The following is a 17,710-nucleotide window of genomic DNA, read 5'->3' on the forward strand; positions in this document are numbered from 1 at the left end:
AAATATCTGGTAGAACAATTGCTAGACTGTAGGGTAATTCTATCTTTAACTTTTTGAGGAGCCTCCATACTGTTTTCCAGAGTAGCTATACTAGTTTGCATTTCCACCAACAGCACAAGAGGGTTCCCCTTTCTCCACATCCTCATCAACACCTGTTGTTTCTTATGTTTTTCTTTTTCTTTTTACTTTATTTTGACAGAGAGCACAAATGGGGGAGGGGCAGAGAGAAAGAACGAGAGGGAGAATCCCAAGCAGGCTCTGCGCAGTCAGTGATATGGGGCTCAATCCCGCCAACCGTGAGATCATGACTTGAGCTGAAATGAAGCACTGGACGCTCAAATGACTGAGCTACCCAGGTGCTCCTCTTGTGTTTTTCATTTTAGCCATTCTGACACATGTGAGGTGATATATCATTGTAATTTTGAATGATGAGTGATGTTGAGCTTCTTTTAATGTGTCTGCTGGCGATCTGTATGTCTTCTTTGGAAGAATGTCTATTTATGTATTTTGCCCATTTTTAAATTGGATTATTCATTTTGGGGGGGGTTGAGTTATATAAGTTCTTAATATATTTTGGATACTAACCCCTTATCAGATATATCATTTGCAAATATCTTCTATTTAGTAGGTTGCTTTTTGTTTTGCTGATAGTTTCCTTTACTGTACAGAAGCTTTTTATTTTCATGTAGTCCCATTAGATTTTTTTTTTTAATTTTGTTTCCCTTGCCTCAGCAGAGGCATCTAGGAAGAAATTGCCACAGTTGACGTCAAAGAGGTTACTGCCTGCGTTCTCTTCTAGGATTTTTATGGTTTCAGGCCTCACATTTAATAATCTAGGAATAAATTTAATTAAAGAGATAAAATATATACATATTGAAAACTACAAGACATTAACTAAAGAAGCTTAAGAAGACACAAATAAATGGGAAGATATTCCATGATCATGAATTGGAAGAATTAATATTGGTGAGCTGTCCATACTACCCAAAGCAATATACAGATTCAGTGCAATTGCTATCAAAATTCCAATGGCATTTTTCACAGAAATAGAACAAAAAATTTGCAAATTCGTATGGACCCACAAAATACCCTGAATAACCAAAGCACTTTTGAGAAAGAAGAATGAAGATGGAGGCATCACGCTCCCTGATTTCAAATGATATTACAAGAATATGTAATTAAAACAGTAGGGTATAATAGAGCTATAGATAACTCCATATGAATATGGAGCCCAGAAATAAATCGATGAATACATGGTCAATCAATGTATGACAAAAAAAAGGCAAGAAGTTACAATTAGGAAAGAACAGTCTCTTCAATAAATGGCACTGGGAAAATTGGACAGCCATATGCAAAAGAAGGAAACTGGACCACTGTCTTACACCATACACAAAAATTACTTCAAGTAAAGACTTGAACTTAAGACTTGAAACCATAAAACTCCTAGGTTATAAGCTCCTTGACACAGGTCTTGAAAATTTTTTTGAAGCTGACACGAAAGCAAAGACAACAACCACAAAACTAAACAAGGGGACTATGTCAAACTAAAAAGCTTCTGCATAGCAAAGGAAACCACCAACAAAATGAAAAGGCAACCTACTGACGAGAGAATGTATTTGCAAATCATATATCTGATAAGGTGCTAATATCCAAAATACATTTAAACACTCATATAACTCAATAGCAAAAAAACAATGTGATTAAAAATTGGGCAGATCTGAATAGATATTTTCTCAAAGAAGACAGACAGATGGTCAACAGGTACATGAAAAGATGCTCAATTTCACTCATCTTCAGAGAAATACAAATCAAAACCATAATGAGCTATCAACTCACACTGGTTCATGTGGCCATCATCAAAAAGACACAAAATAACAAGCATTGATGAGGATGTAAGAACAGGGAACCCTTGTGCATGGTTGATGGGAATGTAAATTGGGGCAGCCACTGTGGAAAACAGTATGGAGGTTCCTGAAAAAATTAAAAAGAGAACAATCACATGGTCCAGCAATTCCACTTCTGGGTACTTACCTGAAGAAAATGAAAACATTAATTCAGTAAGATATATATTCACTGAGGCGTTGTTTACAATAGCCAAGATATGGAAATGACATAATAACCAGCAATGGATGAATGGATAAAGAAGATGTAGTATATATTTATACAATGGAATGTTACTCAGCCAAGAAAAAGAATGAAATCTTGCCATTTGTGACAACATGGATAGACCTCAAGTGCATTATGCCAAGTGAAATAAGTCAGACAAAGAAAGCAAATACTATATGACCTCTTTTATACGTGGAGTCTAAATATATACATACATATATGTGTGTGTGTGTGTGTGTGTGTGTGTGTGTGTGTGTGTGTGTAAACTATATATATAAAACTAAGCTCACAGATACAGAGAACAGCTTGGCGATTACCAGAGGTGGTGGGGGAGGAGGGGGAAGGATGGGAGAAATGGGTGAACTATTTTCATGTTATTTTTTAGTTTAAATAAATTGAACTAAAAAGAAACCAAAAAGCAAAGAAAAAATTAAATTAACATAGTTTTTTACATTTTTATTTCTTCAAAATATGAATTCATGTGTCTTAGAAGTTTCTTACAGTGTTACTGAAGTAATGGAGAAACGTAGAAAGCATATATTTTTTTTTCAAAAAAATAAGAGTATAGGCACATAACCGCAAGCAGCCAGAAAAATCACCTGTAACATTGTGCTTAGTCAAGAAATACACCTGTGTGTTGAGAATCTAAACTTCATTAATGGCTCATGAAGTTATGAGCTGTTCTGATATTCTCCCAATAGCACACTGTAATGCCTTCACACCAGATTTTATAATCAAATGCCCAATTTCACTTTGCAGAATTCTTCCTGTTGATTCCTTTGAAAACTGCCCGTAGAAACAGAGTAGCTGAACAATCAAACCTGGGGGGGGATAAGGAAGACCAGATTTCCAGGACAATGCCTTGTTTGTTGAGGGGAAATACTGTTCAGCTTTTTCTGGCTCCCGAAGCAATGGAATTTCCCCCTCGTAGACAAACATGAACAGCTTGTTTCAAAATATGCATTCCTTCCCATTATGAAAGTTATTCCATTAAAGTGTTATAAATTGAATTAAATTGCTATCCATTTTTCTTTTTAAATATGCTTAATAATAAATAAGTTTCACCAAAGTGATGTTATCGTTATAGGTTCATTTTTACCGCATTTCTTTATAGTACCTTTGTCATGATGATCTCATTAGCAGGCATTAATGCTTTTCAAAATCCTTGCTAAAAAAAGAAAAAGAAAAAAATGAAAATAGCCTATCCTATCAACATCTAATTGGAGCTTCTCTGGGGAAAGTTGTTGTTGTTGTTGTTGTTGTTTTTTAACAAAAAGTCTAAGTGTGTTGCTTTGAAAGTCTAATGATAATTGTCTTCAGTTTACAGCCAACCTGCATCTGGGAAATTAGCCATGGAGATACCAACATCGCAGGGAGAATCTGATTTACTCTGACACATTTTCAGCTAGCATGCACTAATACTATATGTTAGGTATAATTGTTACCCACTTTACAAATAAAGAATCACAGGCTTAGAGACATTAAGTAAGCTGACAGGCACAGAGCTAGTAAATCAAAGAATGTAAAACCTGGAGGATGCCAGCAATTATACCTGAAACTTCTACTTTTTCTCTTCTAATGAGAATTTACTAAAGACTTGGAAATCACAGAAATATTCCACAAAGGATAATTCACATCTGCTCCAAGATTCATTACTTCCAGAGACGGTTGGTCCTAAACTCATTCTCAGGGATTTTACTGCTTCCTAGGAGACCCCCATAGGTCAGGAATCAACTGAAGCCACCCACCCAGGAGTCAAGGTCTCAATGAAAGGGGAGAAAAGAATGCTAGAGCCTAATATAGTTCTCAGAGTGCCTGTTAAGTTCCCAGGAAGATCAACAGTGGTAACATCCACTTATTTGAAGGGAAGCCCATCACGTCCAACACATACTTCGGTCCTACCCAATGGCCAGAACTGGGTCACTGAAGTGGACTGGCCCAAATTCTCCAGCTGGGGCTGTTCACTCTGTGTGTGAAACCAACACTCACTAGGTAGCTCTCTCCTAAGCCAAATACAGTTTTTCTTCTAACCTGGTGTGAAGGTAACTTGTCTTGACCAACATTCACAATCTTTATGAGGAACACATAAACAGCTCAGATAAATTTTTTCAGATATAGGATAGCTTCAATCTAGCTTTAGGAGGAGAGAAATTCTCTCACACATCTCTGATGTGCTCTCACTTTACAGGACTCAACAGAACATGGACAGGCTGGATAGTCTGCCTTTGGGTGACTTCCCAGATTCACGTATTGGCTCACTAGCCTTGATTAGCAGTGCCCACCAGAGGGGACCTCCCAGAACAAAGGTGTCTTCGCTCCCAGGATAATCTCTACCTTATATAACATACAGTTTGAAGTCCTAAGAGTTACAGTTTCTAACATTATTATTATTTTTTAATGTTTATTAACATATTTTTATGTTTATTTATTTTTGAGACAGAGTAGGGGAGGGGCAGAGAGAGAGAGGGAGATACAGGATCTAAAGCAGGCTCTTTGCTAACAGCAGAGAGCCTGATGTGGGGCTTGAATCACAAATTATGAGATCGTGACCTGAGCTGAAGTTGAACACTGAAATGACTAAGCCAACCAAGCGCCCCTAGTTTCTAACTTTAAAACAAACAAAAAGGGTTAACCTGTGCCTCTTCCCAGAACACATTCCATATGGAGCACAGCTACACAGATGTTTAGGGCCAAGCAAGGCAAAATGGAAAAACCCCAAAGGCTGTGTGTGCCACACATGGGCCATCTTATAGAAATGGAAAGTTGGTTCCAAATACCTGGTGATTTCATGTTGGGGTTCACAGATACCTAAGATTCCACTGAATTTTCCATTTCCATCCAGATTAAGGGAAAGGTAGAGAGACCCACATGGATGGCTTCCACATTCCAGAAGTGGTCAGCAGTTCCATGGCTGAAAGTGGTCACCCCCGGTCTTCTATGGCACTTTGAAATAAAGGTCACAGCCCATCTTCTATTCGTCCTTATTTTGGAGGCAGTATAGCATAGAGGTAAGAATGAGGCTTTGGTTTCTCAGAAATGGGGGAAAGAATCCCCATTCTGCTTCTTACCAGCTATGTGATCATGAGCAAGTAGCTTTAACATATAGATCCCTAGTTTCTCCATCCATTATCCACATTTTATGGCGATGGTGAAGAATAAATCAAACAAGGGTGCCTGGGTGGTTCAGTGGGTTAAGTGTCTGACTTTGGCTCAGGTCATGATCTTGTGCTCCATGAGTTTGAGCCCCGCCCCGATCCTCTGTTCCCCTCTCTCTCTGTCCTTGCCCCACTTGCACTCTCTGTCTCAAAAATAAATAAACATTAAAAAAAGAATAAATCAAACAATATTTAGCATATGTCTGGAACACAGTAGGTGCCTTAGAAATAGTAGCTACTGTACTGTCAACTCAGCTCTTTGAGAGCAGGATTTAGGTTGTTTTATCCCTCCCCTTGCCCCATTACCAACAGCCATGAACCTACCATGTGTCTCCTTGTACTTGGATACATTTACGTGCTCAGTAAATATTTGCTGAGTGATGGGGCGCATGGGTGGCTCAGTCGGTTAAGTGGCCGACTTCGGCTCAGGTCATGATCTCGCGGTCCGGGAGTTCGAGCCCCGCGTCGGGCTCTGTGCTGACCGCTCAGAGCCTGGAAGCCTGTTTCAGATTCTGTGTCTCCCTCTCTCTGACCCTCCCCTGTTCATGCTCTGTCTCTCCCTGTCTCAAAAATAAATAAAACGTTAAAAAAAAAATTAAAAAAAAATATTTGCTGAGTGATGAATACACGATCAAATGAGTGAATATGCCTACAATGCCTACAGGGATACATTTAAGCTAATCATCACATATTCTGAGTAATGAAGAGCAATATCTGCCAGTAGATAACATTACCAGAAATAATAAGGAAGCATGAGGAATTTGTGAAATGTCACTGCGCTGGTCTCTCAAATAGCTGGCACTTCCACTAAGGCTGCATAGAGCAGACAGCCACTGAGGATTTAGCATGAGCCTTGTCCATCACAGCTCAGCCTGGGACAGTGATGAAGGTAGACTTGGGAGTGAACATTCCATCAATGACTAACCAAGTAGCATCCAGGAAGGGTCCACAGGGTGCCCAGCCCCAGGTCGAGGGCCAGGAAATAGAGCTGAGAGACAGAAATCCTTCTCTTGAAAGCTTACACCCTCCTGGAGAAGGTAAAGAGACAATCTTTGTTGTGGGATAAGCAGGGAAGATACACATGGTGTGATCTGGGAGGATAGCAAGACTCCCCTTGCCCAACAGTCTCTCCTTATCTGGCTACCAGGCCTGGAATCTCCCATTCCTCAGACTCAAGCTGAATCAAGCTGTATCTGATTCCTTCACTACAGTAGTCCTTGGCTCCTTAACAGGCCAATTCCTTGATCCTTTTTTTTTTTTTTGTACATGAAATTTATTGTCAAATTGGTTTCCTTTTTTTTTTTTAATTTTTTTTTACATTTTTATTTTATTTTTGAGAGACAGAGCACAAGTGGGGGAAGAGCAGAGACAGAATGAGGCACAGAATCAGAAGCAGGCTCCAGGCTCTGAGCTGTCAGCACAGAGCCCAACGCAGGGCTTGTACCCACAAACTGTGAGATCATGACCTGAGCCGAAGTCGGGCGGTTAACCAACTGAGCCACCCAGGCGGCCCTCAAATTGATTTCCATACAACACCCAGTGCTCATCCCAACAGGTGCCCTCCTCAATGCCCATCACCCACTTTCCCCTTCCTCCTACCCACATCAACCCTCAGTTCATCCTCAGTTTTTAAGAGTCTCTTATGGTTTGCCTCCCTCCCTCTCTAACCTTTTGTTTTCCCCCTTCCCCTTCCCCATGGTCTTCTGTTAAGTTTCTCAGGATCCACATAAGAGTGAAAACATATAGTATCTGTCCTTCTCTGTGTGACTTATTTCATTTAGCATAATACTCTCCAGTTCCATCCACGTTGCTACAAAAGGCCATATTTCATTCTTTCTCATTGCCAAGTAGTATGCTGATGCATAGGGGCACTTGTACCCCAATGTTTATAGCAGCACTTTCAACAATAGCCAAATTATGGGAAGAGCCTAAATGTCCATCAACTGATGAATGGATAAAGAAGTTGTGGTGTATGTATACAATGGAATACTACTTGACAATTCCTTGATCCTAATGGTCACTTCTCACCAAATTTTCAGGTTAATCCTCAATGAAAGGCAGGATTCCTTCAAATCAACAGCGGTGGTTCAACACTCATTATTCCCTTAGTTACGGAAATGGTCACTGAGAGTCTGTGATGTGCTAGGAACTGAGGATAGCACAGAGCTCAGGGAAGATGCAAGATACAACCTGTCGTGGCAAGTGGCCCACGGTGTGGTGGGCAATACTGTTGACAACTATGAGGAGGAAGAACAGGGGGCTCATGGAATACACAGCAACAGGACAAAATCTAACTGAAGCACAGATCTGAGCTGACACCAGATGGATAAATAAGTATGCTCAGAGAAGAAGGAGGCTTCATGGTTACAATGGTGGGATATGGGATCTGATGCCCAGGTTCAAGTCCTAGGCAAAGTTATTAACCCAACTCTGCCTCAGTTTCCACACTTTAAAAAGGCAAATAGAAATAATAACAGTTCTTAGCTCATAAATTACTGTCTTCAAAGGTAAAGATTAAATAGGAAATGTATATATGTATTCATATGAATACACTTATGCATGTTCATATATAGATCCTATACATATGTATGTATACATATATATAAATTCCTATATACATAAGTTCATTAACACAGTATCTGACACATAAAAGGCTTCACAAGAAAAATAATTTTTAAGGATGAAAGTAAGAAAGAGTTCTCAATATTGAAGGAGTAACAAGTGTGACAGCCTGGAGATAAAGGAGAAAAAAATGCAGCTGAGGAATTTGTAAGAAGTTTATTATAACTAGATCCTGCATGAGAAGTAGAATGTCAGACCCTGATGGGGAGACTTCTTCAGATCTCTGGGTTTCTGACTTATACAAAAATGTCCAACCCCATGACTGACTCCACAGATAGACAGACTTCTCTCTTAGTCAGTGTTCACAAGTTTTGTTTTGTTTTGTTTTTTGTTTTTTTTTGGGGGGGGGTTGCTTAAAATTTTTTTTTTATTAAGTAATCTCAGTACCCCATGTGGGGCTTGAACCCATGACCCCCAGATCAAGAGTCCCATGCTCTTCTGACTGAGCCAGCCAGGCACCCCAGTGTTCACAAGTTTTTATTGTAGCCATCTCCTGGTACCCCAGGTGTGTCTTAGGTCTGTTGTATATTATTTATAACACATTTGGCTCAAAGTGGCAGAAACAACCTTATAAAAAAAAAAAAAAAAGAAGGAAGCATAGAGATTATGGCTGATACGTCTGAGAGGTCCAGGCACAGCAATGGCTGAATCCAGGTATTCAGACATAGTTGCTGGTAATCTTTCTCTCCTCCTTGTTCTGCTTCCCTTTATGCCAGCTTCATTCTAAGCCATTCTTTTTTCTATGGTAGCAACATGGCCGTTAGCAACTCTATCTTTACATTCCACATGCCTGGGAACCTTATCAGAAAGCAGCTTCCTCTTTCCCCCAGATTCCAGGGTTCACTCTCATTGGACCAACTCGGGGCACTATAGCCAGAGGAGGGGAAAACGCTGATCGGCCAGGACTAGGTCACATGCCCACCCTTGGAGCCAAAGGTCGAGGTCTGCTGCATCAGGACGGTATGAGTGGGTGGTTGGAAGAGAGGTCATTTCTGGGCCAGACATTTGCCTATTTGCTACTCTGATCACAGAGAACTCTCGCTGCTTGATGGCTTTGCCTCTGGCTCTCAGGTAGACTCTGCTAATTGGAGGCACTGACAGAAGATTAGAGGGTAGGAAGAGAGAGGAGCCAAGGTGTTTATCCCTTTCCCTCTACTTCAAGGGGTATCACAGACAATGGCTGTGTCTCCCCTGGGGCTCCTCCCTTCATGGTTCAGCTCTGGCTGGTCAGGCCCACCATTGTTCTAGCTTCCAACAGATGGCCCTGGACTCTGCCCCCCTCCCTTGGCCTCCTAGCTCTGTGTATTAGAGTAGAGATAGCCTGCTGTTGCTAACCACTGGGCAGCTTCACCATCCCGTCTGGCTTCCCATCCCTCCCAACTGCATAACTCCTTGCTGGAATACAATTCCCTCTGTTTGAAATACCTGGCATGGTTTGTGTTGTGCCAACTAGAACCTGACTCATACATTCCTTAGAGGAAAATCCAGGAAAGGGTATATATTTCTGGCAGACAAAATCAATAGATGTCCACTACAGATTAAAATCTGACTAGTTCCCGTGATTTCCTCAGCAGGGAATGAAATTTTGCCCCTCAGTCCCAGCCTATGCCTGCCTTACTGCTATCTGCTAACATAACTGTGGTATGATGCTGTTTTCTGAGGGCCCTGTAGTAAGAGAAGCGGCGGCAGCAACAGGCAGTTATGTGTGATACGCTGTTCTAATTGTTTTATGTATGTTAACTTACTTAGTTCTCAAAATCACACTATGAAGCAGTACTACCACATTTCAGTTTGACATGTGCAGCAACTAAGACTCAAAGAAATTCCCTAAAGTCAAAGGGCCACTAGAAAGTCAAGCTGAGGGGCGTCTGGATGGCTCAGTCGGCTAAGTGTCTGACTCTTGTCTTGGCTCAGGTCATGATCTCACCGTTTGTGACTTCGAGCCCTGCGTTGGGCTCTGCACTGACAGTGCAGAGCCTGCTTGGGATTCTCTCTTCCTCTCTCTCTGCCCCTCCCCCACTTTCTCTCATTCTCCCTCTCGAAATAAATAAATCAACTTAAAAAAAAAAAAAAGTGAAGCTGAGATTTGAACCTGGCATTCTGGCTTCATGAAGAACCTCCTCTTAACCGGGATGCTTGAATGTCTCTAGGCAAGGGAAGGACCAGGCAAGATCTGAAAAATTCCACTTTGCACATCGTTTGTGGCAATCCCTCCATTCAGTGGTGATAGGTACACCTGAAGTGAAATAGCCAGTGTCTAGTTACCACTGGGGGTATTTCACGAGGGTCAACATTAGGCAGAAACATCCTGATATTTTGTTTGGGGTTTTCCTCGCACAAGCTGCCAGCTGTGGAACATAGCTTGACTATTTCTAATAAACTCTGGGTTATAAAAGGGGACTAAAGCTCTATCTGCAAAAACCATTTGTGGCAGAAAACAATTACCATGATCACAAGAAATGTGGGGGATAATTCTGTGAAAACTGCACAAAAGCCATGCCAAACCCTCGCTCAGCACTCCAGTTAGAATCCGAATGAAATGAGGAAATAATCACGGGGCTACGATGATGCCTAATTAAAGCTAAATTTAGCCAACCCTGGTTTTTCAGAGTTGTCATGAAATCCATTTCAACTCACACAGTAATAATGGCAACCCCAGATAATGAGGAAAGGGATTTAATTTGAAAGGTGGAATGTCATCGATATAATAATTAAGAGGGAAAAAAACCCACACAGGGGCCAAATGAAATGGGCAGCTCTCTGGTTGACATTTTCAGTGATTTCAGGGTGACTTCCTGACTTTCTAACTTAAAAATAAAAGGAAAGAAAAGCAAGCAAGAAGAATATCAAGCAAGACATTGATTTTCTTGCCATTTCCAGGAGTGTTAAGTGAACCTGGTGTCTCAACGCAACATGGTTGGGGAGGGGGTGGAAGACCAGACCTTTAATTACAGGCAGGGCAGATTCTGGCTCTGCCCTTCCTGACAGCTCCATGGGGGCCAGGGAGCGACACCACAGGCTGGCTCTAAATTAAACTGTGAGGAAAGGGGAGGGAGGCTGCTCAGAGAGCTGGAGGTCCTCGCCAAGTCAGTGCTTTAGACTTGAGCTGCATTTCCCCCATGAGGCTCTGCCTCCTCTTCAGTGAATACGTGTCACTGGGAAATAATCAAGAAATGTCTGTGAAGCTATGTAGTCTTATGAAATGGAAATAGAGAAGAGACAAGGTGAGGGGAGAGGAAATGGTTGATAAAGGAAATGTTCTTCCCAGCCACAGTTCTGGCAGCCACACCCACACCTACGCACACACAGCCACACGTAAGTAACATGAAGGCCTTCAGCCTCAGCTCGTTTTATGCATTTTTCTCAGCCCTTGCAGGCAGGAAATGAGGGGAAAATATGAAGGTTGATTATATGGTTACTGATCTGCTCTCTAACTCCAGAGAGAACCAAGGGAGCATATAGTGGCTGTGTTTCTCTTAGAATCCTCCAATATTCAATTTATTATCTCCTAGGTACTAGGCTCTTTAATTGTCTTATTTCATCTGTGATGCAATACTAAAAAGTAGGTATCATGACCCCCATTTTACAGATTAAGAAACCAAGACTCCAAGAAGTTGAATAACTTGCCCCAGATCATAGAGCAGTAGGTAGCACATTTGGGATTCAATCCACAAATTATCAGACTGTAGTACAAGACTGCCTCCTAGCTACTTCATTCAGCTAAGAGTCGAAATGTCTCTATGTATTGTCTACCTTAATTACAAATTGTCTATTGTGAAGATGTTCTAAATATGATTTTAAAAAATGAAAAGTATTAAATTACAGCTTTGAAAAAAAGTCCAACTAATGGACAAAAGAGATCATTTCAGCACAGACACTCAGCACGATCATTCAAAAAGGAGCATAAATTAGAATCTTATTCTGGGGGGTAATCATCCCACACACTAAATAAATTCAAGATTTTTTTTAACATTTTTGAGAATTAGATTCTACTACAAAAGAAATGGGTTAGTTGAGGGGGAGGAGTTAAGATGGCAGAGGAGTAGGGGCAACCCTAAGCTTGCCTCCTCCCTCAAACACAGCTAGATAAATATCAAATCATTCTGAATACCCAAGAAATCGATCTGAGGACTGAAAGAACAAAACTGCATATCTATAAGTAGAAAAATAACCAGCTTGTGGAAGGTAGGAGCTGTGAAGAGTTAATTTGGGAGAGAGAGAACTTTGGGTGCTGCAGAGGGGAGGGAGTCCTGATTGTGGAGACTACTGCAAGGTATTATAATCAGTGCAGTGCAAAATCTGAAGTTTTAGAAGTCCACTACCACCAGGGTCATATCTGGCTTAACAGTGCTCCTGGGGGCAAGGAGGGCGGAGACCCAGGAGCAGACAGGATGGTTTGAGGATCCCCTTGGTCTTACCTGGAGAAACCTGGGGTGGAGTGCAGTTGGGAGTGGTGGCAAGGCCTTTCCCCTGACAGAAGAACGGGTGGCACAAACAGGTGCACTGTTCCCAGGCATAAGAGTGGGGATGCTGGCTGAAGGCACGGAGCCTTGGTGCCAGCTTTATGATCTGCTTAGCCATAAACTCCAAATTGCTGTGTGCTCATGAGATGGCTTTCCTGGGACAAAATGGCAAACAGCAAAAGTGTGGTGAGACGCTCCCATAGAGGACCAGCGTGGGTCATGCTAAGGGAGTCCCTAAAATTTGGAGTTTAGAAACCCAGCTATGCACCTGAGATAAAACACAGGAGTACTATGCAACCTGGTAGGTGGACAGCTCAGACACAGAGAAGGTGAAGGGGGGAATCTGGCAGAAGCCGGGGACACAAGGCAGGTGAATGCTCTCCTGTGAAGGCTTCCTGAAGAGAGGCAGGTGTGAGCTCTCTGCTCTGGAGGCAAGAGAGCAGAGTGCTGCCAGTTTGCCTCCCACCAGTTAGCATTGACCAACCTCAGAGAGCTAAACAATGCCACCAACTGGAGACAGGAGTCACACCAAACCCTGCTCCCTACCCCCTCTCTGTGCCCTGTAGGTGCATCTCTACTAGGGCAAGTGGACCTGAGAATAAGCACAACAGGCACTTTACCCAGAAGACCAGCATAAATTCCTTGCCTGTACCACGTCTACTAATCATAAAGTGCTGTAAAGCTTCAGCTCTAGGGGAAATAGGATTTAGCTATCCTTTCCTTTATTTTTTTAAATTATTTTTTTGTTAAAAAATTTATATATATATATATATATTTTAATTTTTTGGATCTAGCTGCTTTTAACAAGCAGACCAAAACAACCTAGGATCTCACTTTTGTTTTTCTTTTTCCTGGACAAAAAATGACAAGGTGAAGAAATTCACCTCAAAAGAAAGAACAGGAAATAGAAGTAACAGCCAGGGATTTAATCAATATGGATATAAATAAAATATCTGAATTAGAATTTATAACAACAATTATAAGTATACTAGCTGGGTTTGAAAAAAATCATAGAAGATACTAGAGAATCCCTTACTGCAGAGATAAAAGAGCCAAAATCTAGTCAGGCAGGAATTGAAAATGCTATAACCAAGATGCAAACCCAAATGAATGCCATAAGAGCAAGGATGGACAAAGGAGAAGAATGAATTAGTGTTATAGAAGATAAAATCATAGAAAATAATGAAGCTATAAAGAAGAGGAAAAGAAAGGTATTGGATCAAGAAGGCAGTTAGGCAATTCCGTGACTTCTTAAAACATGCTAACTTCCATATCATAGGAGTCCCAGAAGATGAAGAGAAAGAAAAGGTACAGAAGGATTATGTGAGCAAATTATAGCTGAAAACTTCCCTAATCTGGGGAAGGACACACACTGAAATCCAAGAAGCACAGAGAACTCCCATTAAATTCAGCAAAAGCCAGCCATCATCAAGACATATCATAGTCAAATTCACAAAATACACAGACAAGCAAAGAATCTGGAAATCAGCAAGGGAAAAAGTCCTTACCCTCCAAGGGAAGACCAATAAGGTTCACAGCAGATCTATCCACAAAAACTTGGCAGGTCAGAAGTGAATGTCAGGATATATCCAATGTGCTGAATGGGAAAAATATGCAGCCAAAACTACTTTATCCAGCAAGGCTATCATACAATATAGAAGGAGAGATAAAGAGTTTCCCAAACAAAGAAAAACTAAAGGAGTTCATGACCACTAAAAGAGCTCTGCAAGAAATATTAAAGGGGATTCTTTATTGACATTTTTTAAAAGTTTACTTATTTTTTGAGAGACAGAGAAATAAAGAGTGTGAGTGGGGGAGGAGCAGAGACACAGAATCCGAAGCAGGCCCCAGGCTCCAAGCCTCCAGCACAGAGCCCAATGCAGGACTCGAACCCACAAATCATGACATCATGACCTGAGCTGAACTGGGATGCCCAACCAACTAAGCCACCCAGGCATCCCTGAAGAGGACACTTTGAGTGGGGAAAAAAGACTAGAAAGGAACAGAGAACATCACCAGAAACACCAACTTTACAGGTGACACAATAGCACTAAATTCATATTTTACGACAATCACTCTAAATGTAAATGGACTAAATGCTCTAATCAAAAGACACAGGGTATCGGAAGGAATTAAAAACCAAGACCCATCAATATGTTGCCCACAAGACACTTATTTAAGTGTTTAAAGTGTCTAAAGTCACTTGCTGATTGAAAATGAGGGGATGGAGAACCATTTATCATGCTAATAGATGCCAAAAGAAATCCAGAGTAGCCATACTTATATCAAACAAACTAGATTATAAAACAAAGGCTATAACAAGAGATGAAGGAGGGCATTACATCATAATTAAGGGGTCTATCAATGAAGAAGATCCTAACAATTGTAAATATTTATGCCCCTGACTTGCAACACCCAAATATATAAATCAATTAATAAAAAACATAAACTCATTGATGATAATACAATAATAGAAGACTTTAACACCCCACTTACAGCAATGGACAGATCATATAAACAGAAAATCAACAAGGAAACAATGGGTTTGAATGAAACACTGAACCAGATAGACTTAACAGATATATTTAGAACATTTCACCCTAAAGCAGCAGAATACACACTTTTTTTGAGTGCACATGGGACATTTTCAGAATGATCACATACTGCATCACAAATCAGCCCTCAACAGTACAAAGAGATCAAGATCATTCCATGCATGTTTTCAGACCACAACGCTATGCAACTTCAAGTCAACTAAAAGAAAAAACTTGCAAAGACCACAAATACATGGAGGTTGAAGAATATCCTACTAAAGAATGAATGGGTTAACCAGGAAATTAAAGAAGAAATTAAAAGTACATGAAAGCAAATGAAAATGAAAACATGATAGCCCAAACCTTTGAGATGCAACAAAGGCAGTCATAAAAGGAAAATATATTTCAATATAGGTCTACCTCAGGAAGCAAGAAAAGTGTCAAATACACAACCTAACTTTACACCTACAAAGGAACTAGAAAAGGAACAGCAAATAAAGCCTAAACCCAGCAGGAGAACAGATATAATAAAGTTTACAGCAGAAATAAACAATATAGAAACAACAACAACAACAACAACAACAAACCCAGTAGAACAAATCAACAAAACTAAAACTTGGTTCTTTGGAAGAATTAATAATATTGATAACCTCCCCTCCCCAGTGAGACTCACAAAAAAGAAAGGAGAAAGGACCCAAATAAATAAAATCACAAACGAAAGAGGAGAGATCACAACCAACACCACAGAAATCATAAGAGAATACTAAGAAAAATTTTATGCCAAGGAACTGGGCAATCTGGAAGACATGGACAAATTCCTAGAAAGATACAAACTACCAAAACTGAAACAGGAAGAAGTAAAAAATTTGAACAGACCCATAACCAGTAAAGAAACTGAATCAGTAACCAAAAATCTTCCAACAAACAGAAGTCCAGAGCCAGATGGCTTCCCAGACGAATTCTTATTTTTTTTTTAATTTAAGTTTAAAAGAGAGAGGGAGGGAGGGAGGGAGGGGGAGGGAGAGAGGGAGAGAGGAAGAGACAGGGGAGGGGGGAGAGAACACAAGATGGGGAAGGGCAGAAAGAGAGAAGGAGAGAGAGAATCCCAAGCAGGCTCTGCACTCAATCTCACAAACTAGGAGATCATGACCTGAGCCAAAATCAAAAGTCGGATGCTTAACGGACTGAGTCACCTAGGTGCCCCTTCCCAGAGGAAGAGTTAATACCTAGTCTTCTCAAATTGTTCCAAAGAATAGAAAGGGAAAGAAAACTTCCAAACTCCTTATGAGGCTAGCATTACCTTGATTCCAAAACCAGACAAAAACCCCACTAAAAAGGAGAATTACAGGCCAATATGCCTGATGAACATGGATGCAAAAATTCTCAACAAGATACTAGCAAATGGAATCCAACAGTACATTAAAAGAATTATTCATCATGATCAAGTGGGATTTATTCCTGGGTTGCAAGGGTGGTTCGATATTTGCAAATCACCACATTAATAAAATAAAAAATAAGAACCATATGATCCTCTCAGTAGATGCAGAAAAAGCATTTGACAAAATACAGTGTTCATTCTTGATAAAAACCCTCAACAAAATGAGGATAGACAGAACATAACTCAACATCATAAAAGCTATATACAAAAGACCCACAGCTAATATCATCCTCAATGGGGAAAAACTCAGAGCTTTTCCTCTACTGTCAGGAACAAGACAGTAGGAACAAAACAGGAACAAGACAGTGAGGTCCACTCTCACCACTACTATTTAACATAGTACTCACAGTCTCAGCCTTAGCAATCAGACAAAAAAAAAACAAAAAAAGAAAAAAAGAAAAGAAAAGAAAGAAATAAAAGACATCCAAATCAGCAAGGGAGAAGTCCACTTTCACTATTTTCAGATGACATGATATTCTATGTAGAAAACCCAAAATACTCAATCAAAAAATAGCTAGAACTAATACATGTTTTCACCAAAGTCCCAGGATATAAAATCAAGCAATCTGTTCAATTTCTATACACCAATAATGAAGCAGCAAAAAAAGAAATCAAGAAATGGATCACATTTTCAATTGCGTCCCAAACCATAAGATACTTAGGAATAAACCTAACCAAAGAGGTAAAAGATGTGTACTCTGAAAACTAGAGAATACTTGGGGCACCTGGGTAGCTCAGTTGGTTAAGCGTCCAATTCTCGGTTTCAGCTCAGGTCATGATCTCACGGGTTTGTGAGTTCAAGCCCAGGGTTGGGCTCTGTGCTGACAGCATGGAGTCTGCTTGGTATTCTCTGTTTCCTCTCTCTCTGACACTCTCCCACTCATGCTGTCTCTGTCTCTCTCAAAATAAATAAATAAACTTATTAAAACAAACTGTAGAACATTTATGAAGGAAACTGAAGAGGACACAAAGAAATGGAAAACATTCCATGCTCATGGATTGGAAGAACAAACATTGTTAAAATGTCTACACTACCCAAAGCAATCTACATATTTAATGCAATTCCTATCAAAATACCACCAGCATTTTTCACAGAGGTAGAAGGAATAATCCTAAAATCTGTATGGAACCACAAAAGATCCCAAATAGCCAAGGCAATCCCGAAAAAGAAAAGAAAAGCTGGAGGCATCATGATTCTGGACTTCAAGCTATATTACAAAGCTATAGACATCAAGACAGTATGGTACTGGCACAAAAAACAGACACATAGATCAATGGAACACAGCAGACCTGGAAATGGACCCACAATTACATGGCCAACTAATCCTCAACAAAGCAGGAAAGAATATCCAATAGAAAAAAGGCAGTCTTTTCAACAAATGGTACTGGGAA

This window comes from Panthera pardus, unplaced genomic scaffold (genome assembly GCF_024362965.1).
Source record: "Panthera pardus isolate Hobbes unplaced genomic scaffold, ASM2436296v1 HiC_scaffold_8, whole genome shotgun sequence".
NCBI lineage: Eukaryota > Metazoa > Chordata > Mammalia > Carnivora > Felidae > Panthera > Panthera pardus.